This window comes from Camelus ferus, chromosome 17 (genome assembly GCF_009834535.1).
Source record: "Camelus ferus isolate YT-003-E chromosome 17, BCGSAC_Cfer_1.0, whole genome shotgun sequence".
NCBI lineage: Eukaryota > Metazoa > Chordata > Mammalia > Artiodactyla > Camelidae > Camelus > Camelus ferus.
The window spans coordinates 8,545,539-8,571,041 of record NC_045712.1 but is presented as its reverse complement, the minus strand read 5'-3'; the positions used below and the strand labels follow the sequence as shown (position 1 = coordinate 8,571,041).

General features: G+C 39.5%; 1 protein-coding gene across 6 annotated transcripts in view; it reads right to left on the bottom strand.

Moving 5' to 3' along the window:
* The window catches only part of FOXP1 (forkhead box P1), a 549,899-nt gene that overhangs the window by 326,396 nt on the left and 198,000 nt on the right, over positions 1–25,503 (bottom strand). The window lies entirely within an intron of this gene.

The following is a 25,503-nucleotide window of genomic DNA, read 5'->3' as shown; positions in this document are numbered from 1 at the left end:
AATGCCACAAAACCAAATGGCTTCACTTATGTTTCCTGCACGGCAAATTTACACAATGCACTTAAGAATGCAAAAGTTGATTTTTTTTTTTTTTACACATAAACTAGTATCTTAAAAAATTTCTCCCCACTTGAACAATTCCATTGTCATTATGTCTTATTCAGAGTAGGGCTTCTTTGAAAAAGCACTACAACTCCACTGTGATAAAGATGTCCCCACATGGAGATATCTGTTTAGGCTCAAAAGAATCTCCCTTCAAAACCTTAATCTCCACTATCTTGTGTTTTCTGAGATAATCAGACACTAGATGAGGACAGCTGAAAAAAGAATCCTAAAATTATTCCAATAGAACCTTTACTTTTTTTTTTTTCTGCTCTAAATGGTAGGTTGTTTCCCCTCATTTATTATTTGAAATAACTGTACTCATTTTTAATCACTGCCCTTGAAAGTCAGCAGGCCCACTGGGATTTTTTTTTTTTTTTTTAATTAGGTTCATTCTACATTTACTGAGCAACCACTGTGGTATCAGGAACTCACTGGGCGATGGGTGATCAAAATCATGACATCCCCGTTTTTAGGGCCAAGACTGCCTGCTCCAATAAACCCAGAACTCTACATCTTACAACAAATCTTCCAGACCAGGTAGGTGGAAGCATTGTATTTATGTATATACTTATTTGGGCAGGCAGATATAATAGATATTTGAAAAGCTGTGGCACCTCAGTAGGTATCCAATTGCTTTCAAAGGTGGGAATTAAGACTTTTAATGACTACACTGTACACCAGAAATTAACACAACATGGTAAACGGACTATACTTCAATTTAAAAAAAAAGGCTTTTAATGGAAATCTCTGGGTAAAATCAATACAGGTCATCATAAATGATTCTCACAAAGAGGCCGTAATTGAAAACAACAATAACTGGGAAAGAGAGAGCCCCACAGGCAACGCTTCTCCCTGCTCTTCTGCAGGGCCAGGCAAGTACTCTTGGTTGGAATCGAGACTTGCACAGCAGGGGCCACGTCTGGTTTATTTCTGTTTTCTTGCTGACAATGGTTTTTCCCCTGCACCCCTCTCCACGTTCCAGGATAAGAAGGCCTCAGCTATTTTCTCAAGGGGCTGATTTTTTGACTCCCCTGCGGGTGTTTCTGCCCGGGGACCACAGAGGCTCCTGGTCCGGCTAGCCGCGGTAATCTTAGGACACACACAGCGAATCCAGCCACCACCGGGTGAGGGATTCTGCTAATTGTTTAAACCTGCCGTCGTGTCTGGCCACCAGTTGGCAGACACAACCCGTGGCTGCCTACCAGGCCTAGGTTAGCACAGCTGGAGCCAGATGACAGGCTCTCGAAGATATTCTTCCCATGGCCACATCTGGCTCCCGGCGGCTCCAATCTGCGGTGAAACATTTTGTTTGGTTTTTCCGGGAAAGTTTGGGCCTCAGATAAAACCAGTCAGATTAATCCTGACTGTGTGTGTGCATTTCAGCTTGGGACAAAATATCAGAATATAAACTCAATGAAGGCAAGGACTTCATCTGTCTTACGTGCTGTCTCTCTGTAGACAACAGTAATAGCTACACACAGTAGGTGTTCAATAAATACATATGGAATGAACACCACTAATCAGCATGTAAATTGAATCCAAACAAGCCCACATCTCATTCCATCTCCTCTATTCCTACTGTTACATGTACGCTGGCGAACTCTCAGGTTGCACTTCGAAAAGACCCTCAAAGTGGCCACACAGTTAAATTTTACAGTGGGCGTGTTGACCCAGGGAGAAAGGCACTCAAGGATGAACCCACTCACATCGTCACTTGAGATTAGAAGACCTCCCAGCAATCTCTCCCTGAAAATCACCCTCTCCCAGTATTACCCATACCCCGACTTTATTGGTCCTTAGACTGCAAAACTTGGCAGCTGTGTACCCACAGGGCTTGCAAGTGACCCAAAAGTAGAAACTTACCTTTCAGCCACCAGAGAAATGCCAAATGATGAGGCAACTTTTCCTGGCTCCTTTTCATCCCATATCCTTTCCCATGCCTCTCTTCCTGAAATCTCAGACATTTGAAGATCCCAGCTCCCTGTTATACTCAACTTTGACCCATCTCTAGGCTTTCCCAAAGCTCACCGCCTCTCTAGCTCCCACTAGAAACACACTTAGAAATGCCAGTATAAGTTAGAACTCTTTGGGGCTCACTCCCTCGGCGGCTCCTTAGCTGGAGAGGTTTCTGATTCATACGGGATGCTAAAGGGATGTTAGTACTGATACCAGGGAACCTTTCATCCTTATGACAATAAAGCTCCCCCGAATGCCCCCAAACTTGACAAAGGAGGAAGGACATTTGGTTTGGTAGAAGCCTGGCATGGCTGTTTGCACGTGAGGCTGCTTCCCCAATACAGCAAGTTAACGTTCCTAAAACAAGAATGGCTGAAACAGGCAGATGACTTTGACAAGCTCAGCATATGGTCTTCAACGAAGCAAAGCTACTCAAAAGTGCACTAGGTAAAGCTGTTGCTCCCTCTTCTGTCATGTAAAGCAGCAGGGGTGGGGGTGATTCTTACCAGCTCAGTGTAAGTTCCTGAAAGGGGCGCTGTGTCCACTCTGGCTCTTCCACCGTGTGAAAAGGTGGGCCAGGAAGGTTTTTTTTAAAAAAAACCCTAGATGACCTCCTCTCCTTTGTTCCTGATTTTTGGAATTACTTTAAAAGTGGGAGAATGTCTTTCCACAACCCCACAGTCACAATCAAAGTTTAAGATAATCAAGGGAGAAGCAGCACACCAGGATGCAAATGATATCCAGTCCTTGGCTAAGAAGAGGCTATAATGGAAAAACAACCAAAAGAGAACAGAAAAAAAATTTTTTCTTAATTACAGAAAAATGTCGATGGCAGGGTTGGGTGGTGGTGGGGAGAGTGTGGCAAGGCCCAGGGAGTATAAAATGAGTATCTTTTTTTCTCAACACTTCCTTGGATGGCCTCAGTTAAAACTCACAATTATATAAAACAGCACTGCACAGTAGAGGTGAGTCTATGATGGTTCAGACCTTCCAAGCACAGATTCAAGTCCCTGAGTTCAAAACTCAGCTGCTTACTGGCCCGGGGAACCCAGGCAAGGTCCTGAAGTTCTCTGTCCCTCAGCGTGCTCATCCATAAAATGGGCTGAATTATAGCACATAATGTGCTTTTGAGGAATAAATGCATTAACATTAAAAAGTGCTTAGAAAAGTGCCTGGCACAGAGTGAGTGATAAAGATATGAGAGCTGCTGTTATTATAACCAGGGATAATGTAACTTAAGTAAATCGAAAACGTCCTACGCCTCATTTCTGCCATCTCTACAAGTTGTTAATAATGTCTGGTTCTGTGCCATGCTACAGGCTAGAAAAAAGCAGAGAACATACATCAGACTTTAAACTTAATGCAGTGCTAAAATAAAATCAAAGTACTTACTCTTCCCCCTCAATATTAGCTGGAGAATCCAAGATTTAAGATTGGGGTCTCACCTACCTCAGTGAAGGGTAAACCATTAGCTACAGGAGAGCTGCAACCCGAGTGTGAGCTGCTCGTCCTGCCAACGACCAGAAAGGACTTTGGGGTGATGTTCAAAGAAGGCAGAAGAATCTGGCCTCGAACCCAAAGGTATTGAAACACATTTTCTTGTACTTTTCAAGTCTGTGCATATAGATTCTGTTACTGATTTAGGATCTTAAAACAGTTTGTTTATTTTTTAAATGCCTTTCAGCTCACCTTTAATAACATGTTTCTTTGACTTGGCTGAACTATGCCTCAGAAGAATTACAAGTGGGAATATGGCTGGGTGAAAGGTTCAGTGAACTAATCCACACCTGGTCCATGTGAAAAAAAAAAAAAGGCTCATATTTTCCATATAGAAACAAGTCTCTTTATACGAACCAGGCTTTTATTTAATGGTTAAGGCACTTTTCCTGCCGCACAAGCTTTCAAGAGCTTCTTCACTGGGGTGGGGAAAGGCCTGAGGACCACCACCCAGTCCTACCACGGAGTTTTATCAGTGACAGACAGGATGATGATGATGATGCAAAAACACCGGTAGAACACGAAGTGGTAGATTTGTTTTACCACAAATTCCTTGACAAAGTTTTACCAACGACCAGAGACAAGGATGTTCCCCCCAAAACAGACTAGGAATCAAACAGGATGTTCTGTGTCTTCAGGGCCAAAATTCAGATTTCTTCTTCACCAACTGTGTGGTCTAGACTTTTCAGTGGAGGGAATAACGCTCAGATGGGAAAAATAGCAAGTAAGTGAAGAGAACGAACACATTTTAGAGGTGAAGGGTACCCGGGATGGGGGGGTGGTCTAGTCGGGGTCCTCCCTCCTAGGGAGCAGAAGTAGCATGTGACAGAGACCACGCAGGTGGTGCGGATGACAGCAGGGACGGGGGCCTCGGACTCCCACCAAACGGGGTGTCAGAGCAGGGTCCTGTGAACAGCGAGGATGCCAGAGAACGGACGCAGGAATCACAAATGTCCCGTCAACAGTGCTGGTCTGTTGCATCTGAACTAGAATCTACCCAAGTTCACTTTCTCCCAGAAAGTCATTCACCTTAGTGCTCCAGGCATCTGGGTTTTTTTTCTTCTCAGTTTTTATGCCTAAGAAAATTCCTTTTAATCAACTCTGGCTTGAAGTAAGTGGAAAAGGAGATTTTCCCACATCTTCAATAAAGGGGCAAAGTGAAGTAGAAAGAACATCTCACTACATGGCAATAGAGGCTGTTTCTCCTTCTGGACCCACCAGTAATTCTGCTAGAATCTGGTAGGTCCCTTCCCTTCTCCATGCCTCAGTCTCCTTGTTGGGAAAAAGAGTGGTACTTGGGGGTGATGTGCACTGGTACACAGTGGTCGCCTGAAGGAGTTGTTAATACACTGAAATACTTGTACAGTGGTTGGGAAATAGCCTTGGCCATTGAGTTATCCAAATCCCTCCCCTCCAGCCACTCCACTGAACCTTCCAGGATCCTCTGAAGCACAGAAGGGAGCCCCCAGCACCCTGCTCCAGTGCTAAGCCCGGTGTCCATCTCGGACAGCCAATGCGTGTGCTGTTCCTGTTAGTTAGCCTTAGTGACCATCAGCCCAGATGCGCTGAGAGGATCTTTTCCAAGGCTATGACGACACAGTGACCACCAGGACCAGCTTATGTATGGAGGAAGCCACTACCCAGGGCCCAGAAGGGCTGCGACCAGCAGAACAACAGACCCACGAGGGACCCACCTTTCCTCCCCTACTTGGGGCACCCTGATGTAGGCCCATAGTCACAAGGCAAATCAGTGAAGTCTTGGGGGAAATACTTAGGGCTCAATTTGTTCTCAAAACCTGGAAAGAAATATATCACGGTGAAATGGCTCTCAAAGCGACATCCTGAGCTCTGAGGGAAATTATGAACACGTGTAATCAAATTATATTTACCATGGCAATTTCTAAGAGCTCGTACTTTCTGGTCTGCTTTTACAACTCTTCAGGAAAAGGAATATTTCTCTACCCAATGTTCCAAATTTCCACAGCAGAGCTGAGGCGTTATACGCACTGAAATATACAGGAAAGCAAAAAAATTCCCATTTATTGTTGTTTCCTTCAACCCTCCGTACTGTCTTTGCAACCGTTACCCAAAAGTCACTCCCACATTTTGCTGGCTGCCATGACGCCATGCTGTCACTTGATCAGGTGTGGGGTACCACATGGTATGAATAAATACTTATCCACAACCGCATATTAAACGGGAATTCGCAAAGGCGAGCTCCGGAGACAAAGACGTTTCTATATAGAAATATTAACTAAGAATGTAAGTAAATGGCCCCACTGGAAAAAAAAGTTCTGAAGTAGCAATATAAACTATATTTAATAGCAACAAAAAAATATTTTCCTTTTGGGAAAGCAATTTGGGCTTCTAAAAGTGACTGCCTTTCACATGACTTTGTACAGTATGCCCGAACTCCTTCATTTCCTAAAGCCCATATGCTAGGCCCCCTAGTTCTACCTTGTGAGAGTTAATTTCTTAAATTAATCTTCTCCCAAGTACAGTATTCAAATAAAAAATGATTTTGGTATCTTCCTCCCCCCCCCCGCCAGTTGTTATTTTCTTAAGCACTTGAGTATCACAAGTCCCAAAGAACATATGTTCCCAAGGAAGGGGAAAAAGAAAGGGAAAAAAAAAAACAGGACTCTAGAACTAATACACAATGAAAAATAAATTTAAAGCAGCCTTCTGGTCTGACATAAGAATATAAAAATGATATGAGCAAGAACAGCTTAGTTTACATACTTTTCAGTCACAGCTGCTGCTCTAAAACCACAATACCTTTAAAATAACATTTTAAGGAAACAGATACGGCATGGCTGTAGCCTTAGCTGGATGAAGCTCACTGAATTCAAGGGGCTTCTCTCTTTTTATGTACTTACTTTACACAACGCTGTACACAGGCACAATTAAGAGGGAAAGAGCGATGCACTTTAAAATAATGTTGTGATAAACCAAGGGAATGATAAAATAATTTTACCCTGCAGGATTTTGTTTTTCTTTTTCCTTTAAAATCACCAGACCTCAGACATCAAAATAGAGTTTCAGGGACAAAAGGAATAAGTCCCCTCTTCTTGGTTAATATTTAATTGGGTGCTAAAGATTTCTTGGAGAGACCTCTGCACCTCCACTGACAGGCACATGAGAGGCTCCTGTCTCTGCAAGAGATGCAGGCCCTTCCCTGAATCAACGAAAATAACATACAATCAAATCAGACTATTCAATTAATAAATTACTTCGGTGGACCTTGCAGGCCAAGTCCTATTTAATTACATAATTTAAAAAATATTTGCACATTGCAATCACCGAAATTGGCTTTGAGGTTTCATAATACACACTTAACACTTGAGTTAGAGAACAAATTTATTTAATAAAAGCAGACCTAAAGTGCTAGAAGGCCACACCACTCAAACTGCAAAATCACTTAGCACATCCTCAGAAAAAGCAAATAAACTTTTCCACTATTTAGACGTGGGCTGTTGAATGTCAGGAGAGGCCGGCTGACTTTTTTTTTTTCTTTTTTTTTGCATTTTCTCTGTCATGCGTTGCCTGTAAATCTGACCATTTTGAGAGGTAATTAGAATAGAGCTAATGGACAAAATGGTTCCAGTTAAAGATAAATTAAAGATAAACTAAGGTGGAAGATGTCAAGAACCCAGTAGTAAAAACCTCTTCAGACTAAAACAAAGAGAAGTCGTATTACTGTCCCATTTTTCACTTAGAATACCAACACACACTATAAATTAACATGGTTCCTGGGTGTAAAGATGTGACCCATTAGGAAAGCACACACAAACTGAGGGGTGAGGAGGACATTCATAAAAAGGCTAGAGTTACTTGGTCTCCAAAAAGAGGGCAGAAACCTTTTAAAGTGACTGGATTTCTTATGGTTGTACTGGGGGCCATGAGATGGCCATTAAATGAATTTTCTAGAAAACCACTTGACCACTGTGGCACCACAACTTGTTCTGCCTTCCCATTTTGATGGAAATCTCTGTCAGACACACACACATGTTCAATAACCATTGCGTGCCTTTTACCCACAGTGGCCTCAGAGCTTTTTACACCCATGGGGCTAACTCTATTTACACCAAAAGCCCCAGACCACCATGACAAGGCTGTTATTTTTGTCTGTGGGTCTACCCCTTGAAGGCTGCTGTCACGGGCAACCCAGCCTGCGGCACCTCCACCTGCCCGCTCTCCTGACCTCCCCACAGCCTCCAACTGGCTGCCAGTGAACTGCCAGTTAGAGAGGCATCTCAAGTTCTGAAACTTAAAAGTTTTAAGTTAGGTTTAAGTAAAAGTTTCTAGGGAGACCTGGTACCATGCCTGAGTACCACTCTTTCTCCCAACAAGGAGACTGAGGTATGGAGAAGGGAAGGGGCCAACCAAATGACATCAGGAAATTCGCCTCTCAGTCCCATGACCCCTTCTCTCTTTTACTTCCACACATTTCTAGGAAGTAATGTGTACATTCCTGGGCTCCAAGTATTCACCTAGCACGCCTCCCTTGGCCCTCACCACGGCTCTGTTGCCAAGGTTACTGGGTTTTAAGTCTCCTCTGATTTGGTCCATTGACTCCATCTGCTGACCCTCCCTCTTCAAATCCTTCTCCTCTCCGAGTGTTCACCCTGGAACACAGGCGGTCCATGATCCGCCAGCATCTTCAGTGCCTTACCAGTTCTCCTCCCATCATCCTTCCCTCCATGAACGTGACCACCATCCAACCCGCAAATGAGGCCAAACATTTTGGAGGCTGCTTTGATGCCTCCCTCACCACATTCAACAATCAAATTCATTCTATTCTATTTTTTTCCTCTTCTTCATCCCTATCGAAACTCAGCAGCCCACACAAGAGAGCCTCGTATCAGCTCCTGTCTGAGCCTTCCCGGGGCTTTTTGCTGCCTTTGTACTTGTTCTCCTCAAACCTATCTGTACGGAATTCAAACTCATCTTGTAAAACTCAAGTTTTCACATTTTTTTCAACTCCCGGATGGCTTCTCCCATTCTCATCTTAGTATTTTTGACACTGGGATGCATCACAAAGTTGATGTCGATGCTTAAAGTCACAGGCTTTCCATATGCATGTCCTACCCCTGCTCAAAAAATTCTTAGCTTCCTACAGGCCAGAGTCAAGGTGAGATGCGCAAAGGTACTCAGAAGGCTCTTTTTGATGCTGGCCCGGCCTGGTCTTCTGGCCGCACCTCCTGCTGCTCCCTGACTTCCATTCTACCATCAACAGATACTATGCTAATACATAATAATGCACACCCTGCACTGCCCGCTTCCACCTCCAAGACTTCACACAGACCACTGATCACCTTGCCCATCTTCTCCTAGAGAGATCTTACCTGTCCCCCACAACTCAGGCACAAATAAATGTAAGAAGCATTTCTTACAAGAAGCATTCTAATCTCTTTAGATCCATGCCCCGGTTATTGGTTCCATTTGTACAGAGTGCTTGTCCTAATAGAGCAATGATTTCATTTTATTATACTGCTTTGCCTAGTCAATAGTTTCTCCTGGTAACCTGGATGCTCATTCTACTAAAAGCACTTTATGTATCTTTTAAAAAAAATTTTTATTGAAGCATAATCAACATACATTACATTAGTTTCAGGTATATAATGAATATCTCTCCTTGAATGAATAAAGTTGATGAATTCTAGAAACAAAGTCAATGACAACAATTCTTGAGCTCCGTCATAAGACCGACTCTTCCCCTTCTTAATTCCTCGCCCCACTAAAATTGTTCAACAAGGTAAAGTCAATGTACCGAATCTGCATTGTATTTGTTCACAACTCTGAGGACATAAAAAGTGTTATCACAGCTGACAACTATGTGAATGACTGAGACACAATTTGGACAAAAAATCTTATGTCCCCTTGAAGTAAAATCACCTTACTGTTCATGATACCACAAAGGAAACAGAACGAGCAAGGAAGCTCTAAGAACTTAATCAAATAGACTTCTTATAAATAAGAATTGAGATTCACTATCCACCAAAAATGCAATTACCCTCCCCCTACTAACAGTGCTCTAACTTAGACTCCGCACACAGAAAAAGCTTTCAGGTTATAAGACAATTTTACATTAAGGTCTTAGATGACCCTTAATGCCATTCCCTCTCCAGAACCTGTGGTCTGCTAAACTTCAACTTTAATAATATCATCACACATCCCACCTCCAGCAACTCAATCTTTGCAGTCAGTCTTCAAAACAGTGTAAAAGAGAGAGCCATCGTGGCTCTGAACTCTCATCTTTGGCAGATTTGGTAACGGTATTAAAACAAGAAATCTATTACCACCCAACAGCGGCTTCATACTCAAGAAATGGCATCACTAAAGTGATGAAAGAATAAAAGCCAACCCCTGGAAATGTGAAAAGACCAGATGGGCTGCTAACAACAAATAATGCCATGGAATATTCTCTCTGGGGTCAATATTTTCAGAGACCCAGAACTAAAAATATCAGAGAAAAGTGTGTAGGGTCGGGGAGGGGGAATTGGATGAAGGTAATCCAAAGGTTCAAACTTCAGTTATAAGATAAATAAGTACTAGGGATGTAATGCACAACATGATAAAGATAATTAAACACTGCTAATAGTATATATGAAAGTTGTTTAAAGAGTGAATCCTAAGAGTTCTCATCACAAGAAAAGAAGTTTGTTCGTATTTCTTTAATTTTTTATCTACATGAGGTGATGGGTGTTTCCTAAACTTATTGTGATAATCAACTCACGATGTATGTAAGTCAAATCATTATCCTGTACATCTTAAACTTACATAGTGCTGTATGTCAATTATATCTCAATAAATCTGGAAGAAAAAAATATAAAAGAAGGGAGGGAGGGAGGAATAAGAAAAGAAAGGTAGATGTAAAAAAAAAAAGAAAAGAAAAAAGTGTGTTGTTTATAAAGTAATCAAAGGTAATTGGCAGATGTAACCAGATCTTATTTTTCATAATTATGACTTGGCTGAGTCATTTAACTTCTCCAATCCTCAATGTCTCCATCTGGAAAATGGGTTCATGAGATGCCTGTGAGAGTCAAATGTGACTGAATGTGCTATGCTCACAGATAGGACTTTTATTTTTTATTTTCATATTTATTTTTATCTGTGTATATGAGAGTCAAGGTGTGTGAACCAGAGAAGACAGTGACTTCGGATACAACCCCAACATCATTTAGTCACTTAGCAAATGCTGGTGAACACCACTCTGTGCCCCCTGGAATTTAAGAAGAATAAAACTTGGCCCCTGCCCTCAAGGGGCTCACAGTTAAGCAGTTAAGATCTGTGCTGTCCAACACAGTAGTCCTTAGTCACATGTGGATATTTTAATTTAAATTAAGTGGAAACCACAAATCCAGGTCCTCAATGCACTAGTCACATTTCCAGAGCCTCACTGCACTAGTCACATTTCCAGAGCTACGTGCAGCTGCCAATTGTGGTCTGGCTACCATACTTGATAGCCATTCACTTTCATCACTGCAGAAAGTTTCATCTAACAGCTCTGGTCTATAGGGTGAGACAGTTAAGTATATAGGTAATTTTTAACACACTCTGATAAGTGATAATTTGGTAGCAGCAAAGATTTTATAATGGAGGTGATATTCTTGAAGGATTAGTAGGTTTCATTTTTCTGGGGCAGAAAGGAGAAGCCAAGTGGAGTGAACCCCAAGTGCAAAGGCACAGAACTGTCAAGAGGTATTCTGAGTTCTAGGAAGGAGAGGTAAGTTATTTTTGGTGTCTGGCATATAAGTTCATGAGGAAGCAATGGGCAAAGATGGGTGGGCTTGGAAGAGCGATTAGGATCCAACTCGGAAAGCCTCACAAGCCAAAGTAAGAGTCAGGACTTAATTCAGGAAGACTAACCTATCAGTTGTGCTTTACAGAAAACTAACCATGAGGTGGTTGTCAGCTTTGGATACGCACATGAGAACTCTTCTGGAAAGCTTCTGAAAATGCGGATTCCAGAGCCCTTACCCTAACTGAATTAAATCCATTTCTGGGCATGGGACCTTGACATCAGTAAGTCTTAAAATCCCAAAGTGACTGAAGTGTAGCCAGGGCTGAAAACCAACAGAGATGATGACAAAGAACGGTGATTGTGGTTAAGCTAGAATGAAGAAGTACAAGGAAGAGCCTACTGCAATAGTCCTACCAACAGGTGGTGGGGACCTCACCTAACACAGGAACAGGGAGGATGAAAAAGAAACGCTGGTTTTGTAGAAGTTTCGAAGACAGAATTAATATGACCTGGAAACCAAGAATATGAGCAATCAAAGAGAAAAAAATAGAATACAATACAACTTCTATCCCCTGGCAGTAATGACCAAGATCAAGCATGTAGGAAATTGAGCAAATTTAAGAGGGGGAGTGACAATTAGCTCAGTTATAGAGGCACTGCCTGCTAAATTCCTCAGAGCATCTGGTAGGAAAGTCCAGGAAGTCAGAGGAAATATCTGCCTGGATTCTGCTAAGCCAGAGAGTAGGGGGGCATAGAGTATTTGGGAAGAGTGCTGGCAGGATCCATACAGAGTAAAATATTTTCCTTTAAATGTCAGCAATAGAAAAGACATGCACTTTTCAAGTTCTGCTGTATCCCCACCTATTCCACACTGTACGTCGATGCCCTGTCTGCCTGGCACCACCAACAGGCCACAGGCATCCTATTCTAACACTACTTATTGGTTGTATGGCCTTGAATAAATTGTTGAACTCTCTGAGTCTGGGCTTCACCTTCTTAACACTCAAAGGAGAGAAGTAAGCTAGAGGTAGATGCTACCAAGGGGTCCCTCCAGTTTGAAGATTCTGCAGACACATTACATTCTGAAGAGCAGAAATTATACATATAACTTCTAATAATTTCTAGCATTGATATATGCACTAATTTGTATATTTATTTATATTCCAGAAATGTTATGTATTTCTGAGATTACATACAGACATTTCATCAATTACACAGATTCAAAAAAAAGTCATATAAATGTATTTTCTTTTGTCTTAAATTTATTCATCAAAAAGACACACTCAACCTATCTTTTAGTCCTGAATACCAGTTTGTGTTTGTTGGTTTTCCTTTGCATTTTTGCTGAAGTAAGGGACTGCCAACTCCAGTGCCTGTGTGGACAGAGGATCACACTAATGAGTACAGCAGTCAGAGGAGAATGACAAATTCCAGCCCATGTCCCAGCTAAAGGAGGCTCCAGGCCACAGCTGCCCTTGGGGGACATGGACTCAGTGTGGTTTCACTTTATTCACAAAACCTAGAAACCCAGGTGTAATCTCTTCACATTTAAACCCTGGCAACCAACACAAATTATTTTAAAATAACGTACAGACCAGACACACAGGCCCAGGGCTGCCAGATTGTGCCCTGCCCCAAAGTATGCCATCTGCTGTGACTTTTGAACCTGAAGAACACAAAGCACACGTACAGCAAGAAAGAAGTCCTCTTAAGTCCCTAGGATGGTTCAGATTGTTATGTTTAGTCTAAGCAAGTCAGACCAACAACAGCCTAGGACTTACAGCTACCTTCACATGAGTGTCTATAATGAAACCTCCTACAAAATGCATTAATTTTCACGAAGCATCTTTGTGGGGTTTGAATGGAGAAGAGCACACCTGATAAATGAATCCTTTGTGCACCAACTATCAGGTGGACTTTAACACTTCGAGATAAAAATGTGATTATTTATATTCTGCTGATAGGAGCCAATATCCCTCAGTGTATTTAAAATAGAAAAATACTTTATTTAGCAGCAATATCACTCTATTTCTTGCTTTCATACAGAAGAAAAAAACTTCTCTTTTCATTATACTGTTGGTTTTATTCTTTTATGTGAAGGACTAAGCAATCTGGCACATATTAGCAGGAAGAAGCCAACCATACATGGAATATGCCATTATCTTCATCTTCAAAGCCCAATGAAATGTGATCTTCTGCTACCAGATCACCTTAAACCAGTGCTACAGTGCAGAGGAGAGGCACTGCTAGTAAGAAGGAGTTTGTATTCAGGACGGTAGTCCTGTACTACCCAGTGGACTCAATGGGTGAGAAACCCATGAGTAAAAGCATCAAAAGAAGAACAGATGAAAAACAACAATTCAATAAAAACTATAGTAAAGTTTCCAATGATGCCCAAAACACACCTGGGTAGCAACCTGGCTTTTGAGTTCACTCTATGATAATTGTGATGGCAGAGGTGACGGCGCTCTGGCTTGTAACACAAAACCTGTAAAAGATATTCAAGAGGAGAGAGTGTGTTTTTAAAGAATGGGAAAAAGCAAGGGGGAGTTTGGAGCGAGGTTATTTTAGCACACGATTTCGGTTTGTCTGAAAGCTTTCTCTTTAAATTATCTGCCTTGAAAAAGGCATTCCTGTCATGCTCACTAGGTGCATGTCTTAGGTGGATAAATACTGGGATAACTTTTAAGCAAATTCCTAAATCCCATTAGTAGTTGGGAGGAACAAAGGAAACAAAGGATGGAGGAGTTGGGAAAGATGGGCAGGACTAGGCTGTCTGGTCTAGAAGGGTCCACATGAACTCTAGAGGGACCCACAGGAAAGGTGGAAAGAGGTGACAAAGCACACTAGTAATGGCAGAAGTAAAAAGAGAAGGGATAATTAGAAAGCAATACATAATGTGTTCCAGCACTACCCTGATATTATTTCCATTTAACAGAAGAGGAAGCTAAAGTCCAGCAAGATAACTGGGTCCAAGTCATACAGCTAATAAATGGCACAGCATAGATCTGAATCCAACTGTCCATTCTAGAATCCAGTGTCTCAACCACCATGATATGCTGCATCCTGAAGTTGGAAGCCACAAGGCAATACTGACCAAAAGCAGGAAAAGGCCAAACCAGAAGTGGGAAGAGAAAAGATGCCTTCAGCAATGCATGCAAGGGCTGACTGATGGTCCGTGGGAAGAATAGCAGACAGGGAAGAAGGGACAGCTCCGCTTACACTCCAAAGGCAGAAATGAAGCAGACTCATTGTACTGAAATAGGATTCAGGCTGCAAAGTAAATGTCACCTGCTTTCCTTCTCAGTTGGGGAGCTGCAAGAGAACTGAGCTATGTTTAAATACATATCCATGTATCAAAATCTAACCATCAATCAATTTCTCAGACAAAGATATAAACAGAGCAAATGACTTGCTATAAAGGGAAGTTCAATTCATAAGTAAGTGTGCATGCTTGTGTGTACATGTTTACGGATGACAAACTGTATCTGAACCTCAAAGTCCATCTAATCTAATGCTCTTTCAATAATTATAATCAGCTCTTTCAAAATCATGTGCACATATATGCTGATACTTTTATCACCAAGAGACAGAAACATTTCTTCTGAATCAGGTATGTTCTCCCAGGATATTCTCCCAACCTTCCACACACAAGAGAAGATCATACAAGTACCCCAAACATTAGAAAGCTATAGTAACTAAAACAGTGTGGTATGGGCAAAAGAACAGACACATAGTTCAATGGAACAGAACAGACAGCCCAGAAATAAACCCACGCATATAGGTCTATTAATTTATGACAAAGGAGTTAAGAATATACAATGGGAAAGGACAGTCTCTTCAATAAGTGGTGTTAGGAAAACTGGACAGCCCATGCAACATAATGAAACTGGACAACTATCTTACATCATCCACAAACACTAATTCAAAATGGATGAAAGATTTGCATGTAAGAGTTGAAACCATAAAATTCCTAGAACAAAACATATGTAGTAACTAAGGTCTTGGTGATAGTTTTTTGAACAGACACCTTAAGCAAAAATAAACAAGTGGTACCACATCAAACTAAAAAGTGTCTGCACAACAAAAGAAACCACCAACAAAATAAAAAAGGTAATATACTAAATGGGAGAAAAATATTTGCAAATCAAATACCTGATAAGGGGCTAACATCCTCAATATATAAAGAAATCATACAACTCACTAGTACAAAGACAAAAATTCCAATTAAAAATGGGAAGACTAGGATGTGAGGGTGATCTGACTGTGACATCTGTCACCCCACTGATCACCAGGGTTGATCTGGCTGGCTAGGCGGGTGTCCCCTTCCTCCCTCACTGCTCCATGTGCGTCCTTCCCAAAGCTGAGTACTCGGTCAAAGAGGACTACCATCCCTGATAGAGGAGGACCGTTCTTCTCAGTCAAGGGTATACGAGTAGCTGTGCTCCCCTGCTAGAACTTCCATACAAGCTCTCAAAAATGGGAAGAATATCTGAATATACATTTTTCCAAAGAAGACATACAGACAGACAACAGGTACAGAAAAATATGCTCACTATCATTAATCATCAGGGAAATGTATATGCATACCTCACATCTGTCAGAATGGTTATTACCAAAAATACTAGAAACAGCAAGTATTGGAGAGGGTGTGGAGAAAAACGAACACTTGTGCATCATTAATAGAAATGTAAATTAGGATATCCACTATGGAAAACAGTATGGAGGTTCCTAAAAAATTAAAAATAGAACTACCATATGATCCAGCAATTCCACTTCTCAGTAGTTATCCAAAGAAAACTAAAACACTCATTTGAAAAGATACATGCACCCCCATGTTCACTGAAGCATTATTTACAATAGTCAAGAGATGGAAACAACCTAAGTATCTGCTGATGGATAAATGGATAAAAGAATTGTGGTACATATATATGATGGAATATTAGTCAGCCATAAAAAAGAATGAAATCTTGCCATTTGAGAGAATATGGATGGATCTCAAGGGCATTAAGCTAAGTGAAATAAGTCAGAGAGACATATGCCATATGATTTCTCCTCTATGTGGAACCTACATTTTTTTTAAAAGTTCATAAGATACAGAGAATGATTGGTGGTTTCCAGGGGGTGGGGGCTGGGATAAATGGTGAAGTGTTTTTTTGTTTTTTTTTAGTTTAAATACACTTAATTTAAAAATTAGGGGCAAGGGTAAGAGCATAGTTTTTGAATCTTTCCAGATACCATAAAAATAGAACAAACTGAGAGAAAAACCAAAAACTCATGAACAAATTTACAACAAAACTAGGTGACTAGGTATTGTTTCAAACACCAAAGCACAAATCAGTGTGGAAAAGCCAATGTTAATCACAATTCCCACAGATTAGCTGCATTTGCATAGAAAGCAGCAGCAGGAAACAACAGAGCAATTGAAGGACCTGAGAAAGAACCAACCTTCCCACCCTCACCAAATTACAGCAAGTTTTAAATGGAAAATGTAATGAACCAGTTTCGAACAGCAGCTGAACCTGGGAGAAACTGTTCCCATTCTAATAAAGACCCAGTGCATGGGGCTCACATTAAGAAACCCTGAAAAGTGTGGAGCAGTTTAGCACATTTAACCCCTCAAAACTGATCTGCCAGGACTCCATTTTAGGACAGGACCCACAATGAGGAAAAACTGCAGGAAACAGAATCAAACTTGAAAAGGACAGAAAAAAAAAAATCAAGTGGAAACAAAGAGAATGTTCCAAAAAAGTAGAGAAAAAGAAGAGTCAAGATATGTCAGAAAGCAGGCCAGTAGCCCAGGAGTAAAAAATAGACCAGTAGAAAGTAGACCAGAAGAGGGAGCTCTGAAAAGTTAGAAGAGCTATCTAAACCAAGCTTCCCTATTAAAAGTTCAGAAAAACAACTTACACATAAAAATGAGCAACAGAAAAGTTCTGAGATAAAACGCTACACAAAATTATAAGGAGAGAGGAAGAATAAGATCCTAAAGAAAATGAAAGCACATACCAGAAAGACATGCCTTATACCAGATGAAAACTGTAACCTATCATTTTAAAATGAGCCAAAAGACATTAAGAATATGATATAAAACATGAAAGAATAATACATCAGAACTAAAAAAACCGATAAATGAAGGAAGAAAGAATAGAACTAAAAAAAAAAAGAAAAAATCATTTTAATAATGAAGAATACACTAGGAGAACACAAGTGTGAATAAATACAACAAATAATGGCTTAAAAGTGCTAGAAGACTTTTTAAAAGGGACAAAGAAACATAAAGATAAAGATAAAGATAATGATAAAAAGAATTGAAGGAAAATGTCAAATACTGAAGTTGGGTAAAGAAGATCCAACATATGGACAATAGGAATCCCCAAAAATTAAATCAAAGGAAAGTATCCACTCAGATACTTAAAACTATAATTCAAAGAAACTTTCCTGAAATTCAAAATAAATCTGATAACTAGATGTTGAAAGAGGTCGCTGGATACTTGAGCATACAGTACCAAAATGACCAACAGCAAGACATAGTCTAGTAAAATTACTGGACTTAACATTTAAGTTAGAAGAAAATAAAATAACTTAGCCACGATACTTAAAGAAAAAATGTGTACCAACAATTTTGCAGTCAGCAAAAACTGCCTTTCAATTCTAAATGGAACAGCAAACTGTGGTCAAAATGCAAGAATTCAGGGAATGTAGTACTTGGGAGAAATCTTGAAATCCCTTCCTGAGAAATCGAACAGAAAGTGAGCTTTTGATAAAATGACCAGAGACAGTGACATAACATCTGGTGTTGAGCAATGAATATACTTACTCACAGAACTAAGACTACAAGGTGTTAAAAGGAGAACGTGCAGTATAAATGGCTATATGCTATGAAAAAGCAGACCTAGTGAGCCAGTAAGAATAATAGAGAGTGATTAGTAACAGTATATGTAATAAGATGTTAACTTCTTGGTAATAATAAATGGAAATGATAGACTTAGTATTGTTATCCCGAGACTGCCGCATATGTGAGGTGGATAAATATGCAAATGAGTAATTATGGGATATTCTAAATCTGTCATCTTCCATATTCTTGAGAAGGGATTCTCAGCACAGAAGAAAGGAGATACATACGTAACAGATAAGAAACAGGGAACTATATTCAATATCTTGTAGTAAACTCTAATGAAAAAGAAAATGAAGAAGAATTTATGTATATCTATGCGTGATTGGGGACATTGTGCTGTATACCAGAAATTGATACATTGTAACTGACTATACTTCAATAAAAAATAAATAAGTAAATAAAAAGCAAAAGAAGAAGAAGAAACAGCAGCATCTAACTAAAAGCCCCCTTTAATCCTGAACATGAAATGGAAATATCAGTTGAATTAATGAGACCCAGACATCACGGCCAATCCAGCAGCAATGATCACTGTTCGCACCAATTGTCTTGAAACACAAATTTCCCCTAAGAGAAAACAAATTTTCTTGGACAAATACCCTATTTAGTCCTCAGGCAAGAAACCTTCAAGGTTAGTCTGAAACACCTCTTTGGAACAATAAGCAAGGACGCTATCAAAGACCAGGGGGATCATTTGAGGAGGACACAGAAGCTAATGTAAGAAAGTCCCATGATCAAAGATGGACAATTTGATCTTCAATAAAAAATAAGAACTCTAATGGACTGAAATTAACATTTAAATTCATGGTTCAGGGGTGGAGGGTGGGAAGGGATAGACCAGATTTTAAAATTGTAGAATAGATAAACAAGATTATACTGTAAAGCACAGGGAAATATACACAAGATCTTATGGTAGCTCACAGAGGAAAAAAATGTGACAATGAATATATATATGTTCATGTATAACTGAAAAATTGTGCTCTACACTGGAATTTGACACAACATTGTAAAATGATTATAAATCAATAAAAAATGTTAAAAAAATAAATAAGTTCATGGTTCAGAAATACAGTAAAATTTACTGGTTGCTTTCAGGAGGATATGGAACTAATCCATTATTTTGAAACTTGGTAAACAGAGTTAGAAAAATAGGCATTTTTTTTTCTGTATCTCCTATAAGAACAGTTTCATTGGACAACTAAGGAATAGGTGAAGAGTAAAATTACAGAAGTACTCCAGAATTAGAACATTACCATTTTGTGACTCCCACTGAATTAATGGATCTAGGCAGTGAGCATTAATGGCTGTTAACATCACAGAAATGAAGACAATAAGATATTATGTCCCTCCTGAATGAAAGAACACAACACCACTTAGAGCCTTGCCAAAGGGATCAAACAAGAGCCTCTGGATCCAGCTGCCAATCTGCTGGAAACAGAGAGGGCAAAGGAACACATGAGCTGAGGATGTAACCAGCCAAATCCAGATTCTTGGAAACTCTGCAGCTTGTGTTGCCAGGGTTGTCCAAAAGATAAAGTATAAAGAAAAGAAAGGAAGAGAGGGGAAACTTGTAAATTAAGACACTTAAAAGACATACCAATTTTTTTTAATGGGCAATACGAAAATATGATGTGTAAGGATGCACATGTAGGTAATAAAACAATAAAGAAACAAAAGGAACTGATTGCTGCACAAGTATTGGTTACTTCTCGAAGGGGCTGTAAGTGGAATAAGGCACACAAGGGGCTTCTGGGTGGCTGGCAATCTTGACTTGAATGGTTGTTACAAAGATATTCGTCCTACAACAACTGATGTAGAAATATACACATATATATGAATGTTGTCCAATACAGTGGCCACTAGCCACAAGTGGCTATTACAGTATGAATTAATCAAAATTAAATACCTTGTATTATTCAGTTTCTCACTCATTCCAGTCAAATTTCAAGTTCTCAGTAGACAGTGGCTTCCTTTTAGACAGTGCAGAAAACAGAACATATTGTACAGAATCAGTCTGAGTGTGTGTGTGTGACTTTCTATAATTGTTTTTCATTTTATTATGAAAATTTTAAAGTTCATGCCCCCAAAATACATTACACAATTGCATTTATTTGAATTTATATTGAATACACTGATACTGCCTATTCTTTGAAGCAATGGCCAAGGGTATACACCTTCCAAAAGAGAGATGAAGAATGTAAAATCATTTTACAGCATTAAGGAGCAGGAACCCTATGAGTGCAATAGATCTGATTTAAAGTGGCTGGTACACAATACAAGAAAACTCCCATCTCAAGGAGAAGATAGTTGTGCCTAGAAAAGGTTAATGAGCTCTCTTCTTCACTATGGATTGATGAGTGATCATTTCAGTTATCATGAAACATTTATTAGACATCAAGGGGCAGGCAAAGCTATGGCCAAATAGAACAGCAGAGTTCTTGCCAAATGGACACTCCAAATAAGGCACTTAAGATATGTTACCCAATTACACAGGAGGAGGACAAGGAAGCACTCCTTCCACTGGGCTGGAGATCCTTCGGTCAAAGACATCACACCTCTGTAAAACTGTTGAGCCCATAGTAAGTATAGAGAAGGAAGTCCCTTTGAAGAGGCTTGAAGAAGATGCAGAAAAGGGAAAAACGGAAGCTTGCCCAATGGAGTCCTAAAATGTTTTCAAACAGAGGAAACAACGAAAGAGAAATGAGAGGCTAAATGCTGACACAGATCAAAGTGAGAGCTACAAAAATACGTCACACAACAGAGTGGCGGGCCTAAAAAGAAGTAATTTCGAGGTCAAAACAGAGAATCTCAGAGAATGCATGTATAAAAAGGAAGAGGTGCCCACTAACCCTCTCCAGTTGTATTAGCAAGTCAAGGGTCAATGCCATAGAAGAGGATAATGATAAAGAGGAAATTCTGAATAAACCAGAGATAGGGGAGTGAGGAAGAAAACATCCCAACTATAAAATACCATCCCAATCAAGTCTTTAATTATTCAGGGAGAATATCGATGTTTTCTTTAAGATAATGTAATAGATGCTAAAAATAATGAGGAAAAAACCTAAGACTATGGCAGCTGTGATCTAGTACAATACAGAGAGCAGAGATGCATTAAGAGTTAAAAGGCACAGAAAATCAATAACCTCAAATTACACACTGGTTGTCATACAACGTACCACACACCAAAGAGCAGGCTGGCTGTGAGTCAAGATAAAAGACGCCTATCTAGAAAATGATCTAGAATGGGTTAGGGGCAAATAATAAGAGAAAAGAAGAAAAACAAAAACCAACGGGGCCTCTCTCCTCCCTCCCTCCCCTCAAACCCAATCTGAGCCTTTTAGTCCTAGAAAGTCCATCATATGTTTACTTGTATCTGGACAGGATCCAAATCTTCTGTACAGCTCTCTTTTACATTTTATTCTATCGAGAAAGATTTGGCAACTGAAATCTATTATGATGTCAAAAGGTAGCTGACAACATAAAATGTATCCAGCTGAGTTGATGCTGCACACAGCTAAATTTACAACAACAGGAGTATCATAAAAATTATAAGAACTGCAAATTAACCACTGATTTCTAGTTCACTGACATAAATAACGGTAAGGACCTGGATAACTTCCAAACATCCTTACCACTGTTTAATTTGTCAAAATCTATCAAGAGCCTTTCAACCACAAACCTGCCCTCTAAGGTACATTATCATTCCCACACTCAGATTAGCATCAGTGGCAACCCAAGGAACACTGCATAATTACGAAGATGCCACGAGGATTCTTCTCCCCCGTTTGTTAATTCCTGCGTGTGTCAGGATCTCATTCTTTCTTAAGTGCTATTCTTACTTTCAATTAGTTATCTAAGATCATTTAAAAATTTGGCTTTAATTTTGTGAGCTATGTCTGTCTGCTTTCAAAATTAGTCCCTCATTACAGTGTTAAGGTTCCTACTGGGCTCAAATTAGCAAGATTTTCTGTTTACTTCATATTTGTGAACCAGGAACGCAGATAGCAGTATGGGGCTTGAGTAGTTAGCTGACAGCTGTTGGGAAACCCAGCAGGTAAGGAGGTCACACGTTGAAACAAAATGACGAAGACAATAATTCCTTTCTCAGAGAAAGTTCGTGAGCTTTCCTCCGCTAACTCCACATGGCTTCCTCCACTAACAATCAACTCCATGAACTATTCACAGAGATGACAGGAAAAGAAAATGGCTTTAACTTACACGCAAAATCTCTTCTGAAAAGCCATATTCATTCAGAAGGAATTTAAAATTATGGCTAAACTATTTCACGGCTCTTTGATAAACACTAAAATGTGACTAAGGATAATAATACGGCTAAAGAAATAAAGAACTCAAACACAAACAACTTTTAAAAATTTTATTCAGTGAAAATGACCTTTTTATTATGTATGCATTTGTTTGTATGTGTGTATTAACCCACCTTCTGCTTTGCCACTGATATACGTCTAGAACAAATTTACAATACTGCTGAAAAGAAAAAAAAATTAAATGTTTGGCCAGAATATTGTGAGCAAAAACAATCACTCGGTAGTAGCACTGTCTAAGTAGAAGTTATATGTGCATATTTGTGCAGAAACTAGGCAGTTCTAACTCTTTGATTAGTCCTAATACAATGAGTGTAGAGAGCTGTTTGATAGATACTAAGCAAATCTAGCATACACTACTTGTGCCCAAATTGGTTTATTTCACATTTCTGTATTTGGGGGGAAAAGCAATTTCTGTAAGACAGATGCACCTGGAGTTTGCCACGTGACCTACACACAGAAATGGCTGTAGAGTCTTGGATTTAGCAACAAGGGGAAAAATGCATTTTATTCTTATTTGTTAAAAAAAAAAGAAGGCATATTTTTTTCCCATGGAACATGTTTGTATTGAGTTAGTCCATGTCCACCCAGAGTAAATGAATAATAGAAATGAAACACTGGCTTACATCTGGGTAAGTCAAAGCCCCCAGTCACATTGCCACTGAAGACAATGTAGGTTTGGCCTCAGTGGGATCCTACTGGTCTCCTACAGTAATAAAATGCATGTAATAAATAAGCCACCGATCCTTCATTTCTCTTTATGTAAATGCGGCCTCAATGTCTCCATCAATGTCAGAAAGTCACCCCATTATAAAACTCAGCTTTTTCATCAGTGTGCGTCATTTTAAACCCTCAAACTGAGTGAGTCCTGAAGGAAGGTGACATAACAAGAGTGGTCTCTTTTAAACAAAGTCTTCGCCTAACAATAGAGTCCCGAAATACGTGAAACAAAAACAGAACAGAAGGGACAAACGGGTAATTCAACAATAAGAGCTGGAAACTTCAATACCCTACTGACAGTAATGGACAGAGCTAGGCTGAAGACCAAAAAGAAAACAGAAGACATGCACCACACTGAGAACCAAAAAGACCTAGCAGACATCTGCAGAAAGTTCTGCCCATCAACAACAACAGAATATACACTCTTCTCAACCACACATGGAACGTTCTCTAGGATAATCATAAGTTAAGTCATAAAACAGACCTCATTAAATTTCAAAGGAATGAAATAATACAAAGTATGTGCTCCAATTACTGTGGAATGGACTAGAAATCAGTTAACAGAAAGAAATTTGGGAAACTCATAAACATGTGGAAATTAAATAACACCCTCCTAAAAAACCAATGGGAAAAAAATAAATCACAAAAGAAATTAGAAAATACTTTGAGATGAATGAGAATAAAAACAGAACATACTAAAACTTATGAGATACAGGTAAAGCAGTACTCAGAGGGAAATTTATAGCTGGAAACATCTGTATTAAAAAAGAAGAAAGATTTCAAATGAAGACTTACTTTGAGTTAATCAACCAGTTAAATCCACCAATATATTCTAGAGCTCAATTCTCTAGCCATAGGACTAAGCACTTTTCACAGCAATTATTTTTAACTCAGGAAAGACACAGGTTTGATGTTGTCATACAGAATGTCCCAAAGTGACTTATACACAGAAGCTTTGGGTAGAACGTGATTCACTTCTCTATAATCTCTTAAATGGAAAAACGGAGATCACATAACAAGTTGGCAGAAAATATAGCTTTAAAATATAGGTTTTCCTGAATTTGAGTCTAGTAGTTTCTTGGCTACACAAATAACTAATCTTGTGAATGTAAGTTTTTCATGGTTTATGATACAGACATGCTGTAAACCAGTAAGTTTTTGCCTTACTTTTGCTATTCTCCTTTCCAGATGTCCACATGCATTTCCATATACACACCAGGAATGACAAATCCATTATGAAGCTCATCAAAAATGTCAGACTGTTTCTTTTCTCAACAAAGCATTTACTGAAAGAGTCCAATGACAAGATAAATGATCTCTTCTGTTTCTGTCAAGATCAAAGTGGATGAATTTTGGGTTAGAGGAAGGGAGAGGAGGAACATGGTAAGGAGGAGAATATGAGAAAAGCAAGGTCAAATCTTGGTTCCTGAAACTGTGCTGAGTTATGGGAGACCACACAATATGGTCTGGGTGACCTGAGACACTGATCCTAGGAACAGTGGAGTAAAAGCCATCTTCTTGTTGGTCAAGTGACCTATGAAGGTGTATAACAGTGAATAATCTGGATTTCAAAAGCAAACCACCCTTGATTCCAATGTAAAGTCTGCCATTTAAAATGTTTTTAAATTTTGAATTAATTACAGACTTACAGGAAATTGCAAAAACAGTACAGAGTCCTATATATCCTTCACCTAGCTTCTCCCAATGGTGACATTCTACACAGACTCAGCACACTATCAGAGCAAGGAAAATGGCCTTGGTACATTACTGTTAACCAGACTCTAGACTTTGTTAGGTTTCATTTACTTTTTTTGGTTGCCCTAGGCAATTTAATGTAGCTAACCTCTTTGATGCTCAGTTCACTTATCTGAAACACAAAGGTAATAAGAGTAGCTATTTCAAAGTATTCATAAGGATTCAGTAAGTTAGTGCTAGCTTACTGCTTACAGTAGTAGCTGACATGCAGTAAGAATCTGATAAATGTTCATGTTATAATTATTAAACAAGACTTTTGGGATTCTAGTTCTGCTCTGACACATTCCTTGAGGCCTTTCCTACTACCCACTAACACAGAGACAGCATCTGCTACCATTTATGGTTTGACTAAACCCAAAGGACAAAAACACTAGAAAAACACACGAATGTAGCCTACTCTAAGGACTGAAAGGAACTCTAACTCAAAATTCCTTTTCATGTGTGTGTGCATACCCCGATTTTTTAAACTTCATTTTTTCAACAGTGAAATGATTCAGGTACTAGTG